At 45.3% G+C, this 24,659-nt stretch overlaps 1 long non-coding RNA gene across 1 annotated transcript; it reads left to right on the top strand.

Annotated features, from left to right (window-relative positions):
• Window positions 1-16,028: 16,028 nt before the first annotated feature.
• On the top strand, window positions 16,029-22,456 carry LOC119934953. The gene is made up of 2 exons (XR_005453046.1): window positions 16,029-16,247; window positions 22,231-22,456. It is a non-coding gene; the product is annotated as an uncharacterized LOC119934953 (long non-coding RNA).
• The last annotated feature ends 2,203 nt before the right edge of the window (window positions 22,457-24,659 follow it).

The raw sequence follows: 24,659 nt of genomic DNA, 5'->3' as shown, positions 1-24,659 counted from the left end.
GGACAAAATAGAACAAAGCCCTGGAAAGGATTTTCCAGGTGAGATGCTATGAGTGGGCAGGGAACCTATCTGTTTATTGTTGTATTGTACTCTCCTAAGTGCTTACTATGTGCAAAGCACTGTTCTAAGCGCTGGGGAGGATGCAAGTTGATCAGGTTGTCCCACGTGGGGCTCACAGTCTTCAGCCCCATTTTACAGATGGGGGAACTGAGGTGCAGTTCCCTAATCCCCTCTCCGTGCCTCGTTCTCGCCTGTCCCGCCATCGACTCCCGGCCCATGTCCTCCCCCGGGCCTGGAATGGCCTCCCTCTGCCCATCCGCCAAGCTAGCTCTCTTCCTCCCTTCAAGGTCCTACTGAGAGCTCACCTCCTCCAGGAGGCCTTCCCAGACTGAGCCCCTTCCTTCCTCTCCCCCTTGTCCCCCTCTCCATCCCCCCCATCTTACCTCCTTCCCTTCCCCACAGCACCTGTACATATGTATATATGTTTGTACATATTTATTACTCTATTTATTTATTTATCTTACATGTACAAATCTATTCTATTTATTTTATTTTGTTAGCATGTTTGGTTTTGTTCTCTGTCTCCCCCTTCTAGACTGTGAGCCCACTGTTGGGTAGGGACTGTCTCTAAGTGTTGCCGACTTGTACTTCCCAAGTGCTTAGTACAGTGCTCTGCACACAGTAAGCGCTCAATAAATACGATTGATTGATTGATTCTTCCTGCCCTGCACACAGTAAGCACTCAATGAATACGATTGAATAAATGAATGAATAAACAAACGGGGCCTAACCCACAGCCACAGACCCCCTTGGAGGGGTGGTGAGGGGGCGCAGGGAGAGGTGTCTCTCGCAGATATAAGCTGATTTTCTCCCAGTCACCAGCCCCCACTGTTGGGTAGGGACTGTCTCTATACGTTGCCATCTTGTACTTCCCAAGCGCTTAGTCCAGTGCTCTGCACACAGTAAGCGCTCAATCAATATGATTGATTGATTGATTGATTGCAGGGACAAGAGCTGCCCTTCTGAGAAGCGGTCACCCTGAAAGGCGCGGGACCTACTAGCATCTTAGCCCCCGACGAAGCCAACTACCAGTTTGCCCTCACTTTGCCCATCTCCAACACCCGGAGACAGCTGGGCTGCCGGAGGGGACCTCGAGCCCACCTCCTGGAACACGTCCCTCTGGCTTGGAACACCCGCTCTCCTCATATAATAATAATAATTATATTATTATATTCTATTTCTATATTCTATATTCTATTCTTGGATGTGAGGGGTGAATGAGAGAGCGGAGTCGAGGATGACACCAAGGTTGCGGGCTTGTGAGACGGGAAGGATGGTAGTGCCGTCAACAGAGATGGGAAAGTCAGGGAGAGGACAAGGTTTGGGAGGGAAGACAAGGAGCTCAGTCTTCGACATGTTGAGTTTTAGGTGGCGGGCGGACAACCAGATGGAGATGTCCTGAAGGCAGGAGGAGATGCGAGCCTGGAGGGAGGGGGAGAGAGCAGGGGCAGAGATGGAGATCTGGGTGTCATCAGCGTAGAGATGATAGTTGAAGCCGTGGGAGCGAATGAGGTCACCAAGGGAGTGAGAATATACTCTATTTATTTATTTATTTATTTATTCTACTTGTACATTTCTATCCTATTTATTTTATTTTGTTGGTATGTTTGGTTCTGTTCTCTGTCTCCCCCTTTCAGACTGTGAGCCCACTGTTGGGTAGGGACTGTCTCTATGTGTTGCCAATTTGTACTTTCCAAGCGCTTAGTACAGTGCTCTGCACGTAGTAAGCGCTCAATAAATACGATTGATTGATTGATTGATTGATTGATAATGATAGCTTTTATTAAGCGCTTACTATGTGCAAAGCACTGTTCTAAGCGCTGGGGAGGTTACAAGGCGATCAGGTTGTCCCACGGGGGGCTCACAGTCTCCATCCCCGTTTTCCAGATGAGGGAACTGAGGCCCAGAGAAGTGAGGTGACTTGCCCAAAGTCACACAGCTGACAATTGGCGGAGCCGGGATTCGAACCCATGACCTCTGAGTCCCAAGCCCGGACTCTTTTCCACTGAGCCACGCTGCTTCTGCTATTCATATCTGACAGACAATGACTATTCCCCTTCTTCGATGCCTTATTGAAGGCACATCCCCTCCAAGAGCCCTTTCCTGACGAAGCCCTGTTTTCCTCTTCTTCAACCCTTCTGTGTCACCCCGACTGGCTCCCTTTATTTACCCCCCTCCCACCCCCACAGGCCTTATGTCAATCAATCAATCAATCAATCATATTTATTGAGTGCTTACTGTGTGCAGAGCACTGTACTAAGCGCTGGGGTGGATACAAGCAAATTGGGTTGGCACAGTCCCCGCCCCACTTGGGGCTCACCGCCTCAACCCTCATTTTCCAGATGAGGGAACTGAGGCCCAGAGAAGTGAGGTGACTTGCCCAAAGTCACACAGCAGACAAGTGGCGGAGCCGGGATTAGAATCCATGACCCAGGCCCGCGCTCTAGCCACTACGCCATGCCGCTTCTCTGGACTGATCTCTCCACTCTAGTTCCTCTGGATTTTGAGCTTGATGTGGGCAAGGAATGTGTCTGTTGTATTATACTCTCCCGAGTGCTTATTACAGTACTTCGCACACAATAAGTGCTCAATAAGTATGACTGAATTGAATGAATGACCAAGTTTCACTGACTATTTTTTTATGGTATTTGTGTAAGCACTTACTCGGCGCCAGGCACTGCACTAAGCGCTGGGGTAATTACAGGTTGGATGCAGTCCATGTCTCACGTAATAATAATTGTGTTGTTTGTTAAGCCCTTATTCTGTGCCAGGCACTGTGCTAAGCACTGGGGTAATTACAAGCTAATCAGGTTGGATGCAGTCCTTGTCTCACATAATAATAATAATAATAGAGAAGCAGCGTGGCTCAGTGGAAAGAGCCCGGGCTTTGGAGTCAGAGGTCGTGGGTTCAAATCCCGGCTCTGCCAACTGTCAGCTGTGTGACTTTGGGCAAGTCACTTAACTTCTCTGGGCCTCAGTTCCCTCATCTGTAAAATGGGGATGAAGACTGTGAGCCCCTCGTGGGACAACCTGATCACCTTGTAACCACCCCAGCGCTTAGAACAGTGCTTTGCACGTAGTAAGCGCTTAATAAATGCTATCATTATTATTATTATTATTATTTGTCAAGCACTTACAGTACAGCCAGGCAATGCACTAAGAGCTGGGGTAATTACAAGGTAATTGGGTTGGACACAGCCTGTGTCCCACATGATAATAATAATATTTGTTAAGCACTTACTCTGAGCCAGGCACTGTACTAAGTACGGGGTACTTAAAGGCTAATCAGTCCCAAATAGTAATAACGACAAAAACATTAATTGTTGTATTTGTGAGCACTTACTATGTGTCAGGCACTGTTTTGTGCTGGGGTGGATAAAAATGGGGTTGGACGCAGTCCCTGTCCCACATGGGGCACGCAGTCTTAATCCCCATATTCCAGATGAGGTAACTGAGGCCCAGAGAAGTGAAGGGACTTTTCCAAGATCACACAGCAGACAAGTGGTGGAGGAGGGATTAGAACCCAGGTCCTTCTGGTTCCCAGGCCTGTGCTCTGCCCACTAGGCTATACTGCTTCTCTTGTGGGGTGGCAGTGGGAGGCCAGTGAAAGTCAGAGACCGCAGAAGAAACCAAGACGGTTTCCCTAGCCAAACGAGAACATTTTTCCACCACCCAGTGTCTTCCATCCGAACGGCTACGGGGAAGGGAGAAATCTCACATTTGCTAATTAAAAACCCATTTTGCTAGTCAAGCGCTTTCTTGGCGGGGAAGCTGTCTTTATTGGCAATAATGAGCTTTAGTGACCCACGTCAGGAACACCTGACATTGTGAACACCTGACATGACTGTAGAAGTAATACTAAAGTTGGGAAATGCCTAAGCAACTGTAATTTGGGGCCAATTTCCAACTGGGTGTGTTCTTTAACCCCCCTCTCAATAATTTCGGATTTTCTGGGCATCTTCTACAGGTAGCTTTTTATGATCCCAAATGACTTTTATCACCTGGATCTCATTTTCCAATAAAGCACGTTTTACGTCAGGAGTGAAACTTGGGGGAGCTTTGTGTAAAGATTAATGAGGAGGATTAAGCAAGTTCAATTTTGTTTTTAGACTCGACACCAACCCTTGGCCTTCTGTGGAGTCAGCAGGACACCGCGGACAAACAGGAGACTCAAAATGCTCCCATTTGGTTAACGACTCTTGGCTCCTCTGAGAAGTCCAGGTGGGAGTGGATGCTGCCCGGAGAGTGAGACATGGATTTCTCAAGGAGAGAACATTGCTGGAAAGGAGAGTTTCCCCCCAAATGCATACATGCAGTTAATTAATTTATATTATATTTATTTATAATTTATAATTATATTTGTTAATTTATTTATATTAACATCTGTCTCCACCCTCTAGGCCGCAAGCTTGTTGCTAGGCAGGGAATGTGTCTGTTATACTGTTACACTGTACTCTCCCAAGCCCTTAGTACAGTGTTCTGCACGCTATAAGCGCTCAATTAAAACAATCAATTGATTGAGAGTTGGGGGGAAGCCAGGGGATAGCATAGTAAAATCAATCAACAGTATTTACTGAGCGCTTTCTGTGGGCAGAGCACTATACTAAGCGCTTGGGAGAGTACAAAATAACAGAATTAGCGGACACATTCCCTGCCCATAACGAGCTGTCAGTCTAGAGGGGAGAGGTGAGTCACCAGTTTGGGAAGGAATAGAAGCTACATGGTGCTTTGGTCTTTTTTCTTTTGTTTATGGTATTTGTTAAGCGCTTACTTTGTGTCAGGCACTGTACTAAGCACATGGGTAGATACAGCACTTGTATATATTTGTACAGATTTATTACTCTATTTTACTTGTATGTATTTACTACTCTATTTTGTTAATGACGTGCATATTTGTACAGTTATTACTCTACTTGTATGTATTTACTACTCTATTTTGTTAATGACGTGCATATTTGTACAGAGTTATTACTCTACTTGTATGTATTTGCTACTCTATTTTGTTAATGACGTGCCTATAGCTATAATTCTATTTATTCTGACAATTTTGACACCTGTCTACATGTTTTGTTTTGTTGTCTGTCTCCCCCTTCTAGACTGTGAGCCCATTATTGGGTAGGGACCGTCTCTATATGTTGCCGACTTGTACTTCCCGAGCGCTTAGTACAGTGCTCTGCACACAGTAAGCGCTCCACAAATACGACAATGAATGAATACAGACTAATAGTGTTGGACACAATCCATGCCCCCAAAAGACCTCACAGTCTTAATCCCCAGTTGACAGATGAGGTAACTGAAGAACAGAGAAGTGAAATGTCTTGCCCAAGGTCACACCACAGATAAGTGGCAGAGCCGGGATTAGAACCCAGGTCCTTCTGATTCCCAGGCCCGTACACTACTTTTAATACGGGATTCCTCTTCCGAGGGATGCTATTTGGGGGAAAGCAGGGTGGAGATTTTAGAGGTGGAAGTAAATGGACCGGTGGGAAGAAGGGATTGACATTCTGGAAACTCTGTTCTAAATTCCTGCATTTAGGAACATATCTATAAATCATATTTTATAAGTTATTTATTTATATTAACGTCTGTCACCCCCTCCAGATTGTAAGCTCATTGCAGACAGGGAACGTGCCTGCCAACTCTATCGTAGTCTCCCAAACTCTTAGTACAGTGCTCTGCACACAGTGGGTGCTCAATGAATACCAATGATTGACTGATTGATTGGTAGACTCTGGTGTCACATACAGTGCTTGGCACATGGTAAGCGCTTAACAAATGCCATTATTATTATTTTTATTGTGATTATTATTATTATAACATCCACTGGGTCCTAAAGCTTTCCAGGTTGTCCCTTCTGGGCACAGACAAGTTAGAGACTCATTCATTCATTCAATTGTATTTATTGAGCGCCTACTGTGTGCAGAGCACTGTACTAAGAGCTTGGAAAGTACAATTCAGCCACAAATAGAGACAATCCCGTCTCCTGAATCTCCTTAGCTTCCAACATCACCGCCATTTCTTATCTTTCTTATCTTTCAAACAAGTGCTCCCCTGAAATGCCATCATCATTATTATTATTATTACTATTAAACAGGGTGATCGGGTTGTCCCCCGTGGGCTCCCAGTCTTCATCCCCATTTTCCAGATGAGTTCACCGAGGCCCAGAGAAGTGAAGTGACTTGTCCAAAGTCACACAGCTGACAATTGGCGGAGCCGGGATTTGAACCCGGAGAGCTCACCTCCTCCAGGAGGCCTTCCCAGATTGAGCCCCCTTTTTCCTCAATCTAATCTAATCTATTCTATTTATTTTATTTTGTTAGTATGTTTGGTTTTGTTCTCTGTCTCCCCCTTTTAGACTGTGAGCCCACTGTTGGGTAGGGACTTTCTCTATATGTTGCCAACTTGTACTTCCCAAGCGCTTAGTACAGTGCTCTGCACACAGTAAGTGCTCAATAAATATGATTGATTGATTGATTGAAAGCAAGGAGACTCTAGACTGTGAGCCCACTGTTGGGTAGAGACTGTCTCTATATGTTGCCAACTTGTACTTCCCAAGCGCTTAGTACAGTGCTCTGCACACAGTAAGCGCTCAATAAATACGATTGATTGATTGATTATCCGGAGTCTAGTGCAACACTGGGAGCCAGAAAACCTGGGTTCTAGTTCTGGCTTCACCTCCTGCCTGCTGTGTAAACTGTATTATCATTATTATAATTATCATCATTATTATTTCTCCCCCCTCCCAGCCTGTTTTATTTAAAAATTAAGATTAAATCTGAAAAAACGCCCTAGAGAGTATTTTTTTAAATTGGTTTAGCTCTCCTTAACACATTCACTGACAAAATATATTTATTATTAAGTGTCATCGTGTCACGAATACCATGGACTGCCCCAAAAACAAACAAATGGATTATGAAACAAATTGAACCAAAGTGGTCTTTGGAAGGCCAAATGACTCGATTTAGATTAGCATAGTTTGGACACAAAATCAGGAGGACTAACTCTCTGGAGAAGACACTAATGCTAGGAAAAATCCAGGGAAAACCTGGAAAGGACAGACTGGCAGCTAGATGGATAGAGACCACAACAATGATATTGGAAGAACCATTAGAAAGGTGCACACAGTAAGCGCTCAATAAATACGATTGATTGATTAGAAAGGTTGCAGATTCTGGCAGAGGACAGGACGTTCTGGAGAAAATATATCCATGGAAATAGATTCAAGTGCATCCTAATTCTGTCAGGTGATTTAGGGTGATTAGGTGATAGGGTGATTTAGACATCTCTCGGTGATGAACTATCAATCTCTCTAGAGTCAATAATGTACCAGTAGAATACAATATCCTGTAATTTGGAATGTAATAAGCGGAAGGCTTGGTAATATTTAAGTATATATAAATGTGCGTAGACATATGTAGACACATGAACTGAGAAGGTTATCCAAGTCCCAGGCTATCCGTTGACGGGTCTTTCCGCAGATGCAGATTGCTTCATTTTCTGGATTGAAAACATTCTTGCTTTATTGCTGTTAATAGATATTTGAGCAGTTGAAACAGGTTACAAGTGAAGCAAAGAGGAAAAATGAAGAGCAGATGACACAGAAGTGGGAGTCAGGAAGTCTCATGTCCTCTCCCTGGCCTGGAATGCCCTTCCTCTGCACATTTCATTTTGTGAACATGTTTGGTTTTGTTGTCTGTCTCCCCCTTCTAGACTGTGAGCCCGCTGTTGGGTAGGGACTGTCTATGTGTTCCCGACTTGTACTTCCCAAGCGCTTAGTACAGTGCTCTGCACACAGTAAGTGCTCAATAAATACGATTGAATGAATGAATGTAGACATCTGGACTATAAACTCATTGTGGCAGAGAATGTCTTCCAACTGTGTTGCACTGCACTCTCCCAAATGCTTAGTACAGTGTTCTTCGCACAATAAGTGCTCAATAAATACCACTGATTGATTGATTTGTTCTGAGGGAGTTCTACTTTTTCCACTCTCTGGAGTTTCTTTAGGTAACTGGCTCTTGCTCCAATATCAAGCCCTCACCTCAAAACTAAGATTTGGGCAGCATGAAGTTCTGGTAGATTATATAAACCAGCCAATCATATTTATTGAGTGCTTAATGTGTGCAAAGCACTGTACTAAATGCTTGGGAGAGTACAACGAAACAGAATTGAGCACGTGGCCTTAATTATTCTAGAAATGCCAAAGGGTAACTGTGATTTTGAGGGGACACTGAGCCATTTGCAGCATGGCCTAGTGGACAGAACACAAGCCTGGGAGTCAGAATAATAATAATAATAACAATAATGATGGTATTTGTTAAGTGCTTACTATGTACAAAGCACTGTGCTAAGCACTGGGGGAGATACAAGGTCATCAGGTTGTCCCACGTGGGGCTCACAGACTTCATCCCCATTTTACAGATGAGGGAACTGAGGCACCGAGAAGTGAAGTGAGCTGCCCAAAGTCACACAGCTGATAAGTGGCGGAACCGGGATTAGAACTCACTACCTCTGATTCCCAAGCCCGGGCTCTTTCCACTAAGCCACGCTGCGGCTCCACCTCTTCTCTGCTGTGCGACCTTGGCCATGCCACTTTACCTCTCTGTGCCTCAGTTTCCTCCTTTGTAAAATGGGGATGAAGACTGTGGACCCCATAGGGGACATGGACTATATGTCCCACCTGATTACCTGGTATCTACCCCAGAGTTTAGAACAGTGCCTGGCACATAGTATGTGCTTAGAGGAGCAGCGTGGCTCAGTGGAGAAGAGCCCGGGCTTTGGAGTCAGAGATCATGGGTTTGAATCCCAGCTCCGCCACATGTCTGCTGTGTGACCTTGGGCAAGTCACTTAACTTCTCTGAGCCTCAGTTACCTCATCTGTAAAATGGGGATTAAGACTGGGAGCCCCATGTGGAACAACTTGATCACCTTGTATCCACCCCCAGCGCTTAGAACAGTGCTCTGCACATAGTAAGCGCTTAACAAATGCCATCATTATTATTATTATTATTATTATTATTAACAAATACCATTAAAAAAACCCCAACAACTGCAAAAGCCAGAAAGGAGAATCACGTGTCCATGTTGATGCTGTTATAAGACGTGCTGTTGAGGATAGACAGATAATAATAATAATAATAATAATAATAATAATATTGGTATTTGTTAAGCGCTTACTATGTGCAAAGCACTGTTCTAAGCGCTGGGGAGGTTACAAGGTGATCAGGTTGTCCCATGGGGGGCTCACAGTCTTAATCCCCATTTTACAGATGAGGTAACTGAGGCCCAGAGAAGTGAAGTGACTTGCCCAAAGTCACACAGCTGACAGTTGGCGGAGCTAGGATTTGAACCCATGACCTCTGACTCCAAAGCCCGGGCTCTTTCCACTGAGCCACGTTTTGTAAATAATGGGAGCAAGAGGAAGAAGAAGGTCATAGAGCAGTAGTACAAATGTGTTGGTTGAAAGACAAATGTACGTCTCTAGACTTTTTACCTCTTTGTGCCTCAGTTCCCCAGTTATGTTGAGAGAAATGATGAGCTAGTGCTTCTAAAGCTCCAAGTTCTCAGAATCAACTCTTTATCAAGCAGAAATTTCTCACCATTGGCTTTAAAGGACTCAACCAGTTCTTGGCCTCCCACCTCTCCTCAATCCTCTAATGATAACAGTAATAATCACAATAATGTTGGTATTTGTTAAACGCTTATTATGTGCCGAGCACTGTTCTAAGCGCTGGGGGAGATACAAGGTCACCAGGTTGCCCCACGTGGGGCTCACAGTCTTAATCCCCATTTTACAGCTGAGGGGACTGAAGCTCCAAGAAGTTAAGTGACTAGTCCAAGGTCACACAGCTGACAAGAGGCAGTCGGAATTAGAACCTACGACCTCTGACTCCAATGCTCTTTCCACTAATAATAATAATGGTGGTATTTATGAAGCGCTTAATCAATCAATCGTATTTATTGAGCGCTTACTGTGTGCAGAGCACTGTACTAAGCGCTTGGGAAGTACAAGTTGGCAACATCTAGAGATGGTCCCTACCCAACAGCGGGCTCACAGTCTAGAAGAGGGAGACAGACAACAAAACAAAACATATTAACAAAATAAAATAAATAGAATAAATATGTACAAATAAAATAGAGAAATACATACAAACATATATACATATATACAGGTGCTGTGAGGAGGGGAAGAAGGTAAGGCAGGGGAATCAATCAATCAATCAATCAATTGTATTTATTGAGCGATTACTGTGTGCAGAGCACTGTACTAAGCGCTTGGGAAGTACAAGTTGGCAACGTATAGAGACAGTCCCTACCCAACAGTGGGCTCACAGTCTAGAAGGGGGAGACAGAGAACAAAACCAAACATATTAACTCCACTGCTTACTGACTCAACTGCTTACTGTGTGCAAAGCACTGTTCTAAGCGCTGGGGGGGATACAAGGTGATTAGGTTGTCCCACGGGGGGCTCACAGTCTTCATCCCCATTTTACAGATGAGGGAACTGAGGCACAGAGAAGTTAAGTGACTTGCCCAAAGTCACACAGCTGACAAGTGGCGTAGCCGGGATTAGAACCCACGACCTCTGGCTCCCAAGCCCAGGCTCTTTCCACTAAGCCACGCTGCTTCTCTTATTTATTGTGTGCAGAGCACTGTACTAAGCACTTGGAAAGTTCAGTACAGCAATAAAGAGAGACAATCCCTGCCCACAACGGGGTCACAGTCTAGAGAGGGGAGACAGACATGAATACACATAAACAGCATCAATATAAATTTAAAAAAATTATAGCTATATACATAAGTGCTCTTTCCCCCTGTCCCCGCCCCACAGCAAAGGGATCGAGTCAGGGTGATGCGGAAGGGAGTGGGAGCGGAGGAAAGGATTACAGCACTGTACTAAGCGCTTGGGATTCATTCATTCAATCACATTTATTGAGCATTCATTCATTCATTCAATTGTATTTATTGAGCGCTTACTGTGTGCAGAGCACTGCACTAAACGCTTGGGAAGTCCAACTTGGTGACAGATAGAGACGGTCCCTACCCAACAGCGGGCTCACAGTCTAGAAGGGGGAGACAGACAACAAAACAAAACATATTAACAAAATAAAATAAATATGCACAAGTCAAATAGTGTAATAACTATTCATTCATTCATTCAATTGTATTTATTGGCCGCTTACTGTGTGCAGAGCACTGCACTCACTGTGTGCAAAGCACTGTACTCAGCGCTTGGAAGAGTGCATTATAACAGCAGACACATTCCTGCCCATGAGCTCACAGTCTAGGCATTGATATAAATAAATATGTAAAGAAGTAAATTAATAAATTACAGATCTATATATATATATATATATGTGCTGTACAGATGAATGAAGGAGCAAGTAAGAGTGGCGCAGAAGGAAGTGGGAGAAGACGAGGCCTTAGTCACGCCGCTCCTCTCCCACTTTAATCCAGCCTGTGCCTGTCACTCCCCAAACTTCACCCTACCGACTGTGCCTTGATCTTGTCCCTCTCGCCATTGGCTCCTTGCTTACTCCCTCCCGCTTTCATAGTCATTCATTCGATCCTATTTCTTGAGCGCTTACCGTGTGCAGAGCACTGTACTAAGCACTTGGGAAGTACAAGTTGGCAACATCTAGAGACGGTCCCTACCAACAGCGGGCTCACAGTCTAGAAGGGGGAGACAGACAACAAAACAAAACATATTAACAAAATAAAATAAATATGCACAAGTCAAATAGTGTAATAACCATTCATTCATTCAATCGTATTTATTGGGCGCTTACTGTGTGCAGAGCACTGCACTTACTGTGTGCAAAGCACTGTACGCAGCGCTTGGAAGAGAACATTATAACAGCAGACACATTCCTGCCCATGAGCTCACAGTCTAGGCATTGATATAAATAAATATGTAAAGAAGTAAATTAATAAATTACATATATATATATATATATATATATATATATATATATATATATATATATATATGTGCTGTACAGATGAATGAAGGACCAAGTAAGAGCGGCGCAGAAGGAAGTGGGAGAAGACGAGGCCTTAGTCACGCTGCTCCTTTCTCACTTTAATCCAGCCTGCGCTTGTCACTTCCCAAACATCATCCTACCGACTGTGCCTTGATCTTGTCTCTCTCACCATCGGCTCCTTGCTTACTCCCTCCTGCTTTCATAGTCATTCATTCGATCCTCTATTATTATATATTATATATATTATATTATTATTATAATTATTACTCTATTTATTACTCTATTTATTTATTTATTACTCTATTTATGTATTTATTTATTACTCTATTTATTTATTTATTTATTACTCTATTTATTTATTTTACTTGTACATATCTATTTATTTTATTTTGTTAGTATGTTTGGTTTTGTCTCCCCCTTTTAGACTGTGAGCCCACTGTTGGGTAGGGACTGGCTCTATATGTTGCCAATTTGTACTTCCCAAGCGCTTAGTACAGTGCTCTGCACACAGTAAGCGCTCAATAAATACGATTGATGATGATGATCCTATTTACTGAGCGCTTACTGTGGGCAGAGCACTGTCCAAAGTGCTTGGGAGAGTATAATACAGCAAAAAACAGACGCATTCCCCTCCCACAGTAAATAATGAAGCAGCGTGGCTCAGTGGAAAAGATCAAGGGCTTTGGAGTCAGAGGTCATGGGTTCTAATCCCGGCCCCGCCACTCGTCGGCTGGGTGGCTGTGGGCAAGTCACTTCACTTCTCTGGGCCTCAGTTCCCTCATCTGTAAAATGGGGATGAAGACTGTGAGCCCCACGTGGGCCAACCTGATGACCTCACATCTACCTCAGTGCTTAGAACAGTACTTCGCACATAGTAAGCACTTAACAAATACCATCATTATTATGATTATTATTACTATAATACATACTATTTGTATTTTACTATGGTAATACTATGGTATTTTATTTGTACATATTTATTCTATTTATTTATCTATTTATTCTATTTATTTTATTTTGTGAATATGTTTTGTTTCGTTCTCTGTCTCCCCCTTCTAGACTGCGAGCCCACTGTTGGGTAGGGACCGTCTCTATCTGTTGCCAATTTGGACTTCCCAAGCGCTTAGTACAGTGCTCTGCACACAGTAAGCGCTCAATAAATACGATTGAATGAATGAGTGAATTTGTTAAGCACTTACTGTGTGCCGTGCACTGTTCTAAGCACTGGGGTAGATACGAGGTAATCAGGTTGGACACAGTCCCTGTCCTTCATTGGACTTACAGTTGATTCATCCATTCATTCAGTTGTATTTATTGAGCTCTTACTGTGTGCAGAGCACTGGACTAAGCGCTTGGGAAGTCCAAGTTGGCAACATATAGAGAAGGTCTCCACGCAACAGCGGGCTCACAGTTTAGAAGGGGGAGACAGACAACAAAACAAAACATCCCATTCCTATTTTACAGATGAGGTAACTGAGGCCCAGAGAAGTGAAGTGACTTGCCTAAGGTCACCCGGCAGACAAGTGAGAATAATAATAATAATTGTATTTGTTAAGCACTTACTATGTGCCAAGCACTGTTCTAGACGCTGAGGTGGATACAAGATTTTAAGGTTGCCCACGTGGGGCTCACAGCCTTCATCCCATTTTACAGATGAGGTCACTGAGGCACAGAGAAGTTAAGTGACTTGCCCAGAGTCACACAGCGGACAAGTGGCGGATTAGGGATTAGAACCCATGACCTCTGACTCCCAAGCCCGGGCTCTTTCCACTAAGCCACGGTCTCCATCCCCCCCATCTGACCTCCTTCCCTTCCCCACAGCACTTGTATATATTTATATATGTTTGTACATATTTATTACTCTATTTATTTATTTATTTTACTTGTACACATCTATCCTATTTATTTTATTTTGTCAGTATGTTTGGTTTTGCTCTCTGTCTCCCCCCCTTTTAGACTGTGAGCCCACTGTTGGGTAGGGACTGTCTCTATATGTTGCCAACTTGTACTTCCCAAGCGCTTAGTACAGTGCTCTGCACACAGTAAGCGCTCAATAAATACGATTGATTGATTGCATCCATAGTGGCTAGAGCGCAGGCCTGGAAATCAGAAGGGCATGAGTTCTAATCCCGACTCTGCCACTGGTCTGCTGTGTGACCTTGGGCGAAACAGTAAACTTCTCGGGCCTCAGTGCCCTCATCTAGAAAATGGGGGTTGAGAGTGTGAGTCACATGTGGGACAAGTTGAGTGTGTCCAACCCGATTTGTTTGTATCCATCCCCACACTTAATACAGTGCCTGGCACATAGTAAGCGCTTAATAAATATTACTATTATTATTATTACCCAAGCTGGTTTGCACCTGGACAGTCTAGGGGAGGGGGCTGCCATTTATTATCGACAAGTAGGGTGCAAAATAAGTTAACTCTGTGTAAATCGGCCGCAGGGTTCTTGCACCCAGGGTGGTGACGCAGAGAGGAATAAATGACTCGGAGACATGAGTTCAGATAGAGCAGGAAAGAAGGAAAATGGTCACCTGCCCGTTCACCTCCCGGGAGAGGGACGAGTGACAAGCAGCCCCGATCCCATTCTCACTGTTTCTTTTATTGAGTTACTGCAACATGGGAGCGGAGCATTTAGGAATTTCAGGAATCCGATTAGGACCGACAAGATGTTCCAAATTCTCATAATTCTCGGTTCCCACTGCCTTGTGCAGGTTGTTGTTATCAAGTCCCTATGGCCTTGCATAGATACTTGCATATATATTTGTACATATTTATTACTCTATTTATTTATTTATTTTACTTGTACATACCTATTCTATTTATTTTATTTTGTTAGTATGTTTGGTTTTGTTCTCTGTCTCCCCCTTTTAGACTGTGAGCCCACTGTTGGGGAGGGACTGTCTCTGTATGTTGCCAACTTGGACTTCCCAAGCGCTTAGTACAGTGCTCTGCACACAGTAAGTGCTCAATAAATACGATTGATGATGATGATGATGATGATACTTGTTACTGGCCTTGAAGACATCTGTTGCTGAGCCTTGCAGAAAATACAAAAAGGGGTTGTTCTCCCGGCCTGCACAAAATGGAGGGTTACTGTCAGCATACACAAAATGGAGTCAGTCATGTCAAGTTCGCTAGTGGACAACAATAAATATTACTATTATTATTATTACCCGAGCTGGTTTGCACCTGGACAGTCTAGGGGAGGGGGCTGCCATTGCACCCCGAAAAATCCCAGGGCGGGAGCTGCAGTTGCAGCCGAGACGTTTTGCACCCGGACAATTCAGGGGAGGGGGCTGCAATTGCACCCCAAAATATCCCAGGGCGGGGGCTGCGGTTGCACCCGGACAATTCAGGGGAGGGGGCTGCAGCTGCACCCCCAAAACCCCAGGGCGGGGGCTGAAGTTGCACCCGAGCTGGTTTACACCCGGGCAATTCAGGGGAGGGGGCTTCAATTGCACCCCAAAAAACCCAGGGCAGAGGTTGTGGTTGCACCCGAGCTGGTTTGCACACGGGCAATGCAGGGGCGGGGGTTGCAATTGCACCCGAGCCCTTTTGCACCTGGAAAGTCCAAGGGAGGGGGCTGCAATTGCACCCCCAAAACCCCCAGGGCTGGGGCTGCAGTTGCACCCGAGCTGGTTTGCACCCGGACGATGAAGGGGCGGGGGTTGCAATTGCACCCGAGCCCTTTTGCACCTGGAAAGTCCAAGGGAGGGGGCTGTAATTGCACCCCCCAAAATCCCAGGAAGGGGGCTGCAGTTGCACCCGAGCTGGTTTGCACCCGCACGATGCAGGGGCGGGAGTTACAATTGCACCCGAGCCCTTTTGCACCTGGAATATCCAAGGGAGGGGGGCTGCAATTGCACCCCCCAAAATCCCAGGGCGGGGGCTGCAGTTGCACCCGAGCTGGTTTGCACCCGGACGATGCAGGGGCGGGGGTTGCAATTGCACCCGAGCTGGTTTGCAACCGGACAATGCAGGTTGCAGTTGCACCCGGGCCGGTTTGCACTCGGACATTGCAGGGCCGGTTGCTGCAGTTGCAGCCGGTTTGGAGGAGTCGTGTGCAGGGGAGGGGAGCGTGCTGGACATCCCTCTTCTGCTATAAATAACCGCCCCCCACCAGCCGGCCTTGGGATCCTCTTGACCTGACAGCCCAGAGACCTTAGGCCATGGACCCGCAGACCTGCAACTGTGCCAACGGTGAGTCTGCCCAACTTGGCCTACAACAGCCTAGTGGGTAGTGCCCGCGCTTGGGAGGCAGAATAATTCATTGGGAGGCAGAATAAGTCATTAAATTCGTATTTATTGAGCACTTCCTGTGTGCAGAGCACTGTACTAAGCGCTTGGGAAGTACAAGTTGGCCACATCTAGAGACAGTCCCTACCCAACAGCGGGCTCACAGTTTAGAAGGGGGAGACAGACAACAGAACATATTAATAAAATAAAGAGAATAGTAAATATAATAATAATTGTCATTTGTTAAGCGCTTACTATGTGCTAAAGCACTGTTCTAAGCGCTGGGATACAGGGTGATCAGGTTGTCCCTCGTGGGGCTCACAGTCTTAAACCCCGTTTTACTGATGATGATGATGATGATATTTGTTAAGCGCTTACTATGTGCAAAGCACTGTTCTAAGCGCTGGGGAGGATACAGGGTGATCAGGTTGTCCCACGTGGGGCTCACAGTCTTAAACCCCATTTTACAGATGATGATGGTATTTGTTATGCGCTTACTATGTGCAAAGCACTGTTCTAAGCGCTGGGGAGGATACAGGGTGATCAGGTTGTCCCACGTGGGGCTCACAGTCTTAAACCCCATTTTACAGATGATGATGATATTTGTTAAGCGCTTACTATGTGCAAAGCACTGTTCTAAGCGCTGGGGAGGATACAAGGTGATCAGGTTGTCCCACGTGGGGCTCACAGTCTTAAACCCCATTTTACAGATGATGATGATATTTGTTAAGCGCTTACTATGTGCAAAGCACTGTTCTAAGCGCTGGGGAGGTTGCGAGGTGATCAGGTTGTCCTGAGAAGTTAAGTGACTTGCCCAAGATCACACAGCAGAGATGTGGCGGGGTCGGGATTCGAACCCATGACCTCTGACTCCAGAGCCCGTGCTCTTTCCACTGAGCCACGCTGCTTCTCTGGATATGTGCAAGTAAAATAGAGTAATATTAACAAAATAAAATAGAATAGTAAATGTGTACAAGTAAAATAGAGTAATATATACAAACATATATACAGGTGCTGTGGGGAGGGGAAGACTGCGAGCCCACTGTTGGGTAGGGACCGTCTCTATATGTTGCCAACTTGTACTTCCCAAGCGCTTAGTACAGTGCTCTGCACACAGTAAGCGCTCAGTAAATACGATTGAATGAAGGAGGTAGGGGGAGGAGGGGGCTCAGTCTGGGTATCTGAATAATCAGGGTATCTGTTAAGCGCTTACTATATACTAAGCCCTGGGGTGGATACAAGCAAATGGGGTTGGATACAGTCCCCTGTCCAACAAGGGGGCTTACAGTCTCCATCCCCATTTTCCAGATGAGAGAACTGAGGCCCAGTAAAGTTAAGTAGTAATAATGGCATTTATTAAACACTTATGTGCAAGAAGCAGCGTGGCTCAGTGGAAAGAGCCCGGGCTTTGGAGTCAGAGGTCATGGGTTCAAATCCCGGCTCTGCCGCTTGTCAGCTGTGTGACTATGGGCAAGTCACTTAACTTCTCTGGGCCTCAGTTACCTCATCTGTAAAATGGGGATTAAGACTGTGAGCCCCCTGAGGGACAACCTGATGGCCTTGTAACTTCTCCAGCACTTAGAACAGTGCTTTGCATATAGTAAGTGCTTAATAAATGCCATTAAAAAAAAAAGCACTGTTCTAAGCACTGGGGAGGTTACAAGGTGATCAGGTTGTCCCCCGGGGGGCTCCCAGTCTTCATCCCCATTTTACAGATGAGGTAACTGAGGCCCAGAGAAGTGAAGTGACTTACCCAAGGCCACACAGCTGACAATTGGCAGAGCCGGGATTTGAACCCATGACCTCTGACTCCACAGCCCGTGCTCTTTCCATTGAGCCACGCTGCTTCTCTGTGAGCCGGGATTAGAACCCACGGCCTCTGGCTCCCAAACCTGGGCGCTTTCCACTGAGCCATGCTGCTTCTCAGTGAGACATGGCTCTCGCTGTCTTAATCCTCATTTTACAGAGGAGGGAACTGAGGCACAGAGAGGCGAAGTGACTTGCCCAAAGTCACCCAGCAGACAACTGGTGGAGTCAGGATTAGAACTCATGGCTTTTTGACCCCCAGGCTTTATCTACTGTGCTATGCTGCTTCCCAAGCACCTGAGTTCTCCCCCTTTTAGACCATGAGCCCACTGTTGGGTAGGGACCGTCTCTAAATGTTGCCAACTTGGACTTCCCAAGCGCTTAGTACAGTGCTCTGCACACAGTAAGCGCTCAATAAATACGATTGATTGATTCGGGCCCTGCCGCTTCTCTGCTGGGTGACCTTGAGCAAGTCACTTCATTTTTCTATGTCTTGGTTACCTCATCTGTGAAATGGGCTGCTGTGGCAGCGGGGAGCAGGGGGCCTGTTCTAGACTGTGAGCCAGCTGTTGGGTAGGGACCGCCCAGCGCTTAGAACAGTGCTTTGCACATAGTAAGCGCTTAATAAATGCCATTATTATTATTATATGTTGCCAACTTGTACTTCCCAAGCGCTTGGTACAGTGCTCTGCACACAGTAAGCGCTCAATAAATACGATTGAATGAACGAATAAGACTGTGAGCCCCGTTATTCCTCTTCCCCCCGTCCTACCCCTTCCCCTCCTCCCAGCACGTGTATATATTTGTACAAATTCATTACTTTATTTATTTTACTTGTACATATTTAGTACTCTATTTTGTTAGATGTGCTGTAATTCTATTTATTTTGACGGTTTTGACACCTGTCTACATGTTTTGTTGCCTGTCTCCCCCTTCTATACTGTGAGCCTGCTCTTGGGTCCGGACCGTCTCTATATGTTGCCGACTTGTCCTTCCCAAGCGCTTAGTACAGTGCTCTGCACGCAGTAAGCGCTCAATAAATATGAATGAATGTGAGACAGGAGCTGTGTCCAACTGACTACCTTATATCTACCCCAGTGCTTGGCACATAGTAAGCACTTAACAGAGAAGCAGCGTGGCTCAGTGGAAAGAGCCCGGGCTTGGGAGCCAGAGGTCATGGGTTCTAATCCTGCGTCTGCCACTTGTCAGCCGTGTGACTTTGGGCAAGTCACTTAACTTCTCTGGGCCTCCTCTGTAAAAGCCCACTGTTAGGTAGGGACTGTCTCTATATGTTGCCAACCTGTACTTCCCAAGCGCTTAGTACAGTGCTCTGCACACAGTAAGTGCTCAATAAATACGTTTGATTGATTGGGTAGGGACTGTCTCTATATGTTGCCAATTTGTACTTCCCAAGTGCTTCTGTAAAATGGGGCTGAAGACTGTGAGCCCCACATCCTGATCACCTTGTATCCCCCCCAGCGCTTAGAACAGTGCTTTGCACAGAGTAAGCGCTTTACAAATACCATTATTATTATTATTAGTACAGTGCTCTGCACACAGTAAGCGCTCAATAAATACGATTGATTGATTAAGACTGTGAGCCCCATGAGGGGCAACCTGATCACCTTGCATCCCCCCAGCGCTTAGAACAGTGCTTTGCACATAGTAAGTGCTTAACAAATGCTGTCATCATCATCATTAACAAATACCACAGCGATTTCTGGGGAAAATCACCCCTCGCACCCCCCTACCCACCCCCAAAATGAGATTCAAAGTGAACCTGCTCTGTGTTGATGATGATGATGATGGTATTTGTTAAGGGCTGTGTTCATTCATTCATTCGATCAATCGAATTTATTGAGCACTTACTGTGTTTAGAGCACTGGACTAAGCGCTTGGAAAGCACAATCCCGCAACAGATAGAAACAGTCCCTACTCAACAACGGGTGATGTTTCAGTCCTGACAGCATTTCTCTTTGTAGGTGGCTCTTGTTCCTGTGCTGGCTCCTGCACATGCAAGAACTGTAAATGTGCATCCTGCAAGAAAAGTGAGTTTCCCATCCCCTCTCATTCCAGTTAGTCACTTAAGCTCCCCTGAGCAGCCATGCTGAGCAATGCAGGGATGCAGTTCTTTGTCATCATAACTGGTAGGCAGGTCGAGATCACACTTGGCCTCCGGCAAAAATAACCACCTCATTTGTTCTTTTACAAGGTGAACTGGAGCTTGTGGGTTTGGTGATTGGAAAGAGCCTAGGCTTGGGTGTCAGAGGACATGAGCAGCCCATGTCCTCCCCCTGGCTTGGGATGCCCTCCCTCCGCCCATCCGCCAAGCTAGCTCTCTTCCTCCCTTCAAGGCCCTACTGAGAGCTCACCTCCTCCAGGAGGCCTTCCCGGACTGAGCCCCTTCCTTCCTCTTCCCCTCGCCCTCCTCTTCATCCCCCCCATCTTACCTCCTTCCCTTCCCCACAGCACCTGTATATATGTATATATGTTTGTACAGATTTATTACTCTATTTTACTTGTACATATCTATTCTATTTATTTTATTTTGTTAGTATGTTTTGTTCTCTGTCTCCCCCTTTTAGACTGTGAGCCCACTGTTGAGTACGGACTGTCTCTATATATGTTGCCAACTTGCACTTCCCAAGCGCTTAATCCAGTGCTCTGCACACAGTAAGCGCTCAATAAATACGATTGATTGATTCCCAGACTGAGCCCCCTTTTTCCTCTCCTCCTCCCCATCCCCCCGCCCTACCTCCTTCCCATCCCATTTGTTCTGACGATTTGGGACACCTGTCTGCATGTTTTGTTTTGTTGTCCATCTCCCCCTTCTAGACTGTGAGCCCGTTGTCGGGTAGGGACCGTCTCTATATTTTGCCAACTTGTACTGCCCAAGCGCTTAGTACAGTTCTCTGTACACGGTAAGCGCTCAGTAAATAAGATTGAATGAATAAGTTCTGATTCCACCTCTGCCACTTGTTTGCTGTGTGACCTGGGGAAAGTCACTTAACTTCTCTGTTCCCCAGTTACTTCCTCTGCAAAATGGAGATTAAAAGTGTGAGCCCCATGTGGGGTAACCTGATTGTATCTGCCCCAGCGTTTAGAACAGTGCTTGGCACAGAATAAGCACTTAACAAATACTATTATTATTATTATTATCCCCTGTTTTAACGTGGCGGGGGGGAACCTCACTGCTGAAGCTGAATTTTTCAGCCTCAACCCTACTCGATACTCTGCCCAAGCCAATCAGTCAACCATATTGATTGAGCGCTTACTGTGTGCACAGCACTGTACTAAGCAGTTTCCCCGGTGAACCTAACTTGACCTCAGTACCTCTGGGTTTCCGTAAGTTATCCCTAGCCTCTTAAAACTTTTCTTAACTGCTATTGTCTTGTCATTTTATAACTCCTTTTTTAAAAAAAATGTGTCTAGCACCCAATTCATCATCATCAATCGTATTTATTGAGCGCTTACTGTGTGCAGAGCACTGTACTAAGCGCTTGGGAAGTACAAGTTGGCAACATCATCATCATCAATCGTATTTATTGAGCACTTACTATGTGCAGAGCACTGTACTAAGCGCTTGGGAAGTACAAGTTGGCAACCTATAGAGACAGTCCCTACCCAACAGTGGGCTCACAGTCTAAAAGGGGGAGACAGAGCACAAAACCAAACATACTAACAAAATAAAATAAATAGAATAGATATGTACAAGTAAAATAAATAAATAGAGTAATAAATATGTACAAACATATATACATATATACAGGTGCTGTGGGGAAGGGAAGGAGGTGAGATGAGGGGGATGGAGGGGGGACGAGGGGGAGAGGAAGGAAGGGGCTCAGTGAAATGACTGAATTCATTCATTCAGTTATTTATTGAGCACTTATTGTGCTCAAAGCACTATACTAAGCGCTGGGGTAGTACAATATGACAATAAATAGACACATTTCTTGCCCACAGTGGGCTCATGGTCTAGAGAGAGCTCAGTTGCTGTGGGGAGGGAACGCGTCTGGCGATTGTTATATTGTACTCTTCCAAGTGCTTTAGTACAGTGCATTGTGCTCAGATAAGATTGATTCTCAGGCCATGCACCTGTTCTCAAATTTGGATCCCTAATTCTCTGTTTTTATTTTCTCAGGCTGTTGCTCGTGCCGTCCAGCTGAATGTACCAAAGGTGCCAAAGGGTGTGTCTGCAAAGGAGCAGAGACCGAGAAGTGCGACTGCAGCCACTAACCTGCTGTTTTTTCCGCCTTGGTGTTGTAAATGCCATTTGTACAAAATGTCTTTCATGCAGCAGTGGCCTTATATGTTTTCATAAACGTGGTGACGTGCAAGAAGAGAATAAACCCAATGAACAAATGAAACATGACTGTGACATTTATTGAGGTGGAAACATTAAGCTTCTGGGGACTAAGTGAGCTTTCTACTACCAACTCCTAGCCTGACCAGACAGGGAGGGGCTTCTCATTGTAAGGATTCCCATTTAAGTGTTTCTCAGCCAAATTTTTTTTCCTGTCTGATAACAATAATAATGGTGTGGCATTAAGTGCTTACTAAGTGCCAAGCACTGTTTTAAGCACTGGGGTGGATACAAAGTGGTCAGGTTGTCCCACGTGGGGCTCGTAGTCTTAATCCCCATTTTACAGATGAGGGAACTGAGGCCCAGGGAAGTGAAGTGACTTGCCCAAAGTCACACAGCTGACAAGGGGCAGAGCTGGGATTAGAACCCATGACTTCTGACTCCAAAGCCCGTGCTCTTTCCACTAAACCACACTGCCTCTCCTCTGGCAAGGGAGGATTTTCAAACCCAAATTTATGCTGAAAATGGTCTTAGAAAATGAGGGGTCAGCAATGGTAGTGAGTGCTTATGTATGCAGAGCGTTTTACTCTCCCCCTCGTCCCCCCTCCATCCCCCCATCTTACCTCCTTCCCTTCCCCACAGCACCTGTATGTATGTAAATATGTTTGTACATATTTATTACTCTATTTCACTTGTACATATCTATTCTATTCATTTTATTTTGTTAGTATGTTTGGTTATGTTCTCTGTCTCCTCTTTTTAGACTGTGAGCCCACTGTTGGGTAGGGACTGTCTCTATATGTTGCCAACTTGTATGTCCCAAGAGCTTAGTACAGTGCTCTGCACACAGTAAGCGCTCAATAAATACGATTGATCGATTGATTTACTAAGCGCCCGAGAGAGTACAGGACAACAGAATTGGTAGATGCTTTTTCTGCCCACAATACAATACAATGCGAAGTTGCCATCATAGCCATGTGACAGAACTCTTTACTTAGGAGCTGGGCTCCCTGTTTTTTCCAAGTCTAAGAGGGAATTGGATTCCAGATGCCTTCCCACACCCAACTCTTTCCCCTTTTTATTCTTCCATCTCTCAACACCATCGCAACATTTCCATCAGCCCTATCCCAGTTATCCTCAGGAAGGAATGTGGAGTGACAGGAGGTAATGCTTTGCACTAACTTTGCACATAGTAAGCGCTTAATAAAAGCCATTATCATTACTTTGCACATAGTAAGCACTTAATAAATGTCATTATTATTATTATCATTAATGCATACAAGTCAGTCACATTGTCTAGGGTCCAAATGGAAGCTGCAGGTGAAAGCCGGATAAAATGGCATTTTCCGGAGAGAGAAGTTCTTTCCCCACCCTGTTGAATAGCTGGACTAATTCAGGCACAAAAAGAAATCTTATCACGGCTCAAGACCAGAGCAGGTGTGGGTCTGGAGTTGTCCAGTGCCAACAACCTGCCCAACCCTTGCAGGTTCAGCAGCGTGGCTCAGTGGAAAGACTGTGGGCTTGGGAGTCAGAGGTCATGGGTTTGAATTCTGCCTCCGCCGTTTGTCGGCTGTGTGACCTTGGGCAAACCACTTACCTTCTCTGTGCCTCAGTTACCTCATCTGGAAAATGGGGATTAAGACTGTGAGCCCCAAGTGGGACAACCTCATCACCTTGTATCCCCCCAGCACTTTGCACATAGTAAGCGCTTAGCAGATACCACCACTATTATTATTATTATTATTATTATCCCTTCTTTTAGTGGGTTTGCAGGTGTGAGAGCTTTTGAGTGAGGCTCTGTGTAACTTTTAGACTTGTTAAGGCTACTGAAATGTACCTTCAGGCTTCTGACTTTTTACACAGATGAGAGCTGTAATGCTCAGTCCAAAATTGGATTCTTCAGCCACCCTTTTTATGGTATTTGTTAAACGCTTTCTATTTTCCAGGCACTGTACTAAGCCCTGGGGTAGATACAGAGCTGGACACAATCCATGTCCCACTTGGGGCTCATTCTTAAATCTTATTTTACAGATGAATACAGGGCTGGACAATCCGTGTCCCACTTGGGGCTCAGTCTTAAATCTTATTTTCAGATGATGTAACGGAGGTACAGAGAAGGTCGTTCATTCAATCGTATTTATTGAGCGCTTACTGTGTGCAAAGCACAAGGTCACACAGACAAGTGGCTGAGTAGGATTAGAATCCAGATCCTTCTTACTCTCAGGCCCGTGCTCTGTCCACTAGACCATGCTCACAGATTCTCTTTT

The sequence above is a fragment of the Tachyglossus aculeatus genome, chromosome 11 (genome assembly GCF_015852505.1).
Source record: "Tachyglossus aculeatus isolate mTacAcu1 chromosome 11, mTacAcu1.pri, whole genome shotgun sequence".
Lineage (NCBI taxonomy): Eukaryota > Metazoa > Chordata > Mammalia > Monotremata > Tachyglossidae > Tachyglossus > Tachyglossus aculeatus.
Note: the sequence above shows the minus strand (reverse complement) of the source record. Positions and strands in the feature narration are given on the sequence as shown.